Genomic DNA, 6,002 nt, shown 5'->3' with positions numbered 1-6,002 from the left:
CATAAATAAATGTTATTTACTTTATGGGTTCTCCGGCTACAAATACAGTATTAATACTGTAGTACTGGTAATAAATCACCGCTTTTAGTGAGAGTATGTGATATATGACGCATAATATGATTCATATATCTTTTAAAAATGTTTTTGTGATGCTTATAATAAATTAATGTTTCTATGGCAAGAATATAATTAAAGAATTTGAACACGTTTTAATTGTTCTATTAAAAATAACTTGTTATGCCATTTTTGGTACTCTGATGCCTTTAATTGAAATAATTGCTTAATTGTGGTTTAAATGAAATTTAATCTAAAGCTTGTTACCTATAAATATCTACAATCTATTTAAACCACAATTCAACCATCGAAATCTGAGCTGGAGAATAATCACACTGCGTGTGGTAAAATCCTAAGCAATATTAAATACTAAAATTATTTGCTTTGCTTTAATTTTGCACTATAAATACAATATCTCTTTAAATAAAATTACGAAATTACAGTATTTAAGAGTATTTAATACCAATTATTAATAATATTAGTAAAATATTAAACAATATTTTTAAAAGGAACTTTGAAGTATTCCAATAATAGAAAAACAATGGCAGGATAAGGTGCTTCAAGGAATATTATACTAAGGTCCTTTAATGACTGTTACGCCAAAAAAGGAAGAAGAAAAAACAACAATGAAAATGTTTCAAGCTCTATAGTGAAAAGGTAATAAGCTTCTTAGCTAAACAATTATATTTGACTGAAATGCTTCCAGTGGACCTACCAACCTTCTCAACCTACCAGTAAATTTGAAATTTTAATTACGTACAATCCCTGAAGCATGTTTACCTGTTTTGAAAATATTTGATTTTTTTTCAAAAATTTTGTGCAGTCAAAAAGTTTTTGATGACAAACATTCTCAACGCAAATTAATTGACATGACGAAATTAATATAAAGACATTTTCCTAAGCTTATGCTGAATGGATTAATTTTTAGATAATTAAGTAATGGTGAAATTAAGGTAGTTTTTATTTTTTGATAAGAATATTATAATAGTGTATAGAAGTTGAAAGTTTAAAAGTTGAAAGTTTCATTTAAGTAGAATTTTTGTAAGTCTGTCTCAAATTTTAGTAAAGTAAATGCTGTGTATAACTTAATTGTCTTCGTCACTGTCCAAAACAAATACACAAAAATAAATTCGAAGGAGCTGAGCTTCTAAAGTGAAAACCGATGACTATCAAAAGTGTAAATTGCTTGGATAGACAATTTTGCTGCTGATAACTATTTTTTTGACGCTGTGAAGGACCACATATTTCTTAGCAATGCTTTTTATAATAACAACACGAGAATATATCATCAATTCCAATAGATGCTAATATGAGTCGAGTACGCAACTTGGCAAAGAGCTTGCTCTCAATCCATATAAATTAAAACTCTATAAGTTACTAGTGTTATCTGTATACATATATGTATACTGAAGAATAAGAATGGTTCGGATATATAATTTATTTTATTTTATTTAATAAATACTGCACCCAAAAGATTTATTAGCCTCATTAGCATTTCCACGACATTGATATTGCTTAGCACATGAACATATATCACCTAAGGACTTTAAAAAAATTATTCCAGCAAAAAAGTCGTATGATAATGACAATTGGAGAGAAAAGACATAGCGAATGACCGAGTTTTGCCTGGTAATCGCATATGGAGTCTCAGTTATTGTGTCTTTTTAGGAATGTATGGCGTAGTCGTCAAGATTAGTCATGTCAGACTCAGTCTGCTACTGGTGGCCATATGGACACTGTTGTGTAAACCACAATTTTCGTTAATAGACAGTTTGGACTGCTTTTTACGTCCTATTTTGTTATTCCTATGTTTGTAATTGCTGCTGATATCCGCAACTTATTTAAATTGCATCTTACTATTGAGCACCCTACCAGGTAACATCTAAACTGATATAGGAGTGCACTGACAAGCTGAACATACTCAGCTTGAACAATCAGATGCACTTAATATGGTTTCCGGGACATGCTGGCATCCAAGGCAATAAAATGGCAGATAAACTTGCAAGAAAAGGTGCGACTTCAAGAATTATAGGCCAAGAAGCATTCTGTGGTCTAGGCAAAGGAACTCTATCCATTTATATGAACGGAGCAGAGGAAAGAAATAGAACTCTATTGGGAAAGGCTACCACGAATATTACAATCTAAAATGATTTTAGAGACTTACAACCTAAAACATTCAAAAAATAACTGAAGAATTATTGCGGAATTATTGACCAATCACTGTAGATTGAATAATCAGCTAACGAAGTTAGGAATTCAATCCAACTCAGACTGCAGATACTGTAGAGAAGAGAGAGAAACTGCATATCATGTGCACAAGCGAAAGAAATACCTAGGAGGTAATTTCATGGATCATAAGGATCCAAGACTAGAAAAGTTAGGGTCTATACTGTCTTTCATTAAAAAAATCGGACTTGAAGAAACACTGTAATCCGACTAAGGAGCACAATAAAGCTTTTAGGTCGCCGTGCACGATTATTTTCAATAATAGTAATACTCTTCAGCACCAGCTTTGTATGGTTAGATAATTATTTAGAAAACGTAAGTCATATCAATCTGACCAGTTTCGTGTATATAAATTTTTATGTATGGAGAATCTTGGCTTTGGTCGAAACATTGTTCCAATTTGTTTTTAAAAAAATTTATATCTTAAGCACAATCAATAAATATTTAATATAACAAAATTCTTTAAGTGACTTTTGTAGTATAAAAATATCGCTGTGTATAAATTAGGTCTGTTAGGTTAATCAGCTCTTTGTTACGTTAATAAAATATGTTAAGTAATAAAAACGTATTTATTTCATTAATATATTCATAAGCAATGAAATGTCTAAAGAAGTTGAAAATGACTATAAGCGAAATTTTGATAGTAGGATTAAAGTCAGTTCTTATCAAATACCAACCACACGTATTCCGAAACTCATTTAAAGGATTATGCTAACTTAAACCTTTGAGTATATGTTTCTACTTCTCTATGTGAAAATGGTACAAGTTTACAACTAAAATGTTATCATCTTTAATTCATGCCTTCACAATCCCGTGTAGTGAACGGCAGTTGAAGTAATTCATTCACATGTATTTAACTAATTTATGCAGTGTCGCTTTTATTTTTACGACTTCCTTTAATAAGCCAAATTATTAGCATTTTCTCTAACGAAACTGTCACGTTCTGTACATAGTCTAACCACTTCTATTACACTGAGTTAACCTTTAAAGCCAAATTGCCATTAGAATAATTTATGCAGGCTAACTTGAAAAATGAAATAATTTGAATTTCATATGAGTTGCTTGTTCTTCGAAAGATTGCCATATGAGTATGTATATATGAGACATTTTTATCGTACTCATTTGTCAGTATCATATGAAGTGTAGGATTCAACTACATAAAAGGAATCAAATACTTTAACTTTTTCCACAAAATCTCAAATTATGTTTAAGATTGACAAGCATTTCTGATTACTCGATTGTTCACAAGTATTAAGTTTCATATTTGAATTCACTCCGATATCTGTTATTGTCCCAGATAACAAATTAATCTCAACTTCCATTGAAATTCTTTTTCTTTTATGGTTTTTCGTGAAAAATATTCTGATTTTCATTTTTGATTTTTTTTGATTTTGACTACTAGAAAGCAGCAAAAATTTAAAATTTCCATTTTATGTGGAAGAAGGAAAATGACGAAATATTGTATTTGTCATGACTTAAAGTTTCGTAAGTCCAAAGGATTTGAATACGACTATTGTTTTAATATTTCTTTGGAAAAACATTTGGAAACATTCAGTAATAAAACTGTAGAAGAAATTTGCCTGAAGAAATTTACGTATCTCAAAATCCTGATGAATATTTCCAATTTCATTTTGATTTTCCATTTTCATTTTCAAATGCTGTTAACATTTCATCAGAAATAATAAATCAGTAAAATATTGTTTCCTAATAATTTGCCAGTTTATACTTTGACTATCAACAATCCAATCTAGATGAGGTGTAACATTTCATATCAATTTTAATTTAAAAATTTCTTTGAAAAATTTCTGCAGTTAACATGTTCTTTTATTTATCAATTTAAGCAGAAAATAATAGTAAACAAAAGTAAATTGCATGTTTCGTTCTAGAATTTAAAATACCAAACAATAATTATTATTAGGCTGACATGCTTTGTTCAGTCGAGTAATATAACCAGGGATAATATACTATAAAACACATTTTCAGTAAATTTTTCGAAGAATTTCCAATTGAATTCAATCCATGAATTAATTTTCAGTATTAAACTTACGATACAACATGAAATAATATTAACATTTCATAATAAAATATAAATAAAATATAAATTTTTTTTGATTACTTATCGTATCTTTCATGCAAACACTAGCTTAAGAGTGTACATATCGATATAATCACCAAGATAAAATCAATGTAGCAATTCACTTACTTGAAATTCATAGGTAGATTCGTATATATATAAATGAACAATGATGCAATCAAATTGGAAATACATTCTGCTTACAACAACCTTGCACCATCGTTAACAATAATAAAATATTGGAAAGCTGAATTTAAACGTGGTCGTACGAGTTTTTTTGATGAAGATCGTCCGGATTGTCCACAAGAGGTTCCAACTGAAAAAACATTGAAAAAATCCACAATATTTTGTTGGATGATCCAAAAATTAAATTCCGTGAGATAGCAGAGATGACAAACATATTAAATACTACAGACATATCATATCATATCATATCATCTTTGAGTATGAAACAGCTTTCGGCAAGATGGGTGCCGCATTTGCATTGTTTGGAAATGTTTATACACAATTTAGCTGATCGTGAGATTCGAGTAGTGACAATAATGATGATATATATTTGTATATCACATAAATGTTTACTTAATCCTTTAACTCCTACTATTGAAGTATTATACGACTGTCTTACAGGAGTACAGAGCATGAAGTTAGCAATGACAAATATAAGGTAAGTAGATTGCTTTTTCGACTATAAGAATACAAAAATAAAGATAGAAGATGATACAAAAACATATATCTATAAATATTCTTTTTTATATTTTATGAGTTCTTACTTATTTAAATTTAATCAAATTTTGTCAGTAAAGCAGTGAATAACTCAACTTCTTAACAGATATAACCATCAATAGACAGCCATTTTATGAATATCAATTTTTCTTTGGAATTTACATTGTACAAGGTCACGTGATTGAAATGTTGCCAACAATGGTTTTTGAATTCACAAATGCAAATCTGATTGACTATTCCATTTGAGCCAATTTGGAGAGCAAGGTGAAGACTAAAAAATATATCACTATGGATGCACTGAAAAAAGCCATTTTTCCAGAAATCCATTTGAAATTTTTTGGAGAGCAAGGTGAACTAAGCCATTTTTTCCAGGAATAGGATAAAAAACCGGAAGATCACAATCGTGAAGCATGTAAATTATTTTTTGATCGTTGGAAGGCCATAGTCAAGGTTAAACATGATTACATCGACCTAAAATGAATGAATTCTGACATTCTGATTATTTCCACAATTTTTGTAATTTAAATCAATAAAAAATAATTTCACACAAAAAAGATATGGTCGCTTGTATAGGTAACAGTTCGCCTAACCCTGTATATTACTTGTAAGTATATTTACATATTTTTTTGAGCTGTTAAATAAATTTATTAAAATTTACAGTTGTCAGATAACTTTAGATGAAAAGTAGTTTTCGATTCATTCATAAACATTGCAGAACGCACGTGTTATTCCCCGAAGTGAGCATGCGTTATTTATGTAAAAGCAACTCATACGCAGTTATGTTAAATGTCATAACAGAAACTTAACAGCTTAACAGCTTTACAGATACTGTTGAGTTGAAACTGTTAAGATTTTGTATCTTAAAATTGCAAATGTTAAAATATTACAAAAACGAGATGCATTTACGTTATTGTAGCAGTTCGCG

This window comes from Teleopsis dalmanni, chromosome 2 (genome assembly GCF_002237135.1).
Source record: "Teleopsis dalmanni isolate 2A chromosome 2, ASM223713v2, whole genome shotgun sequence".
In the NCBI taxonomy this organism is placed as follows: Eukaryota; Metazoa; Arthropoda; class Insecta; order Diptera; family Diopsidae; genus Teleopsis; species Teleopsis dalmanni.
This window is presented reverse-complemented; position numbering follows the sequence as displayed.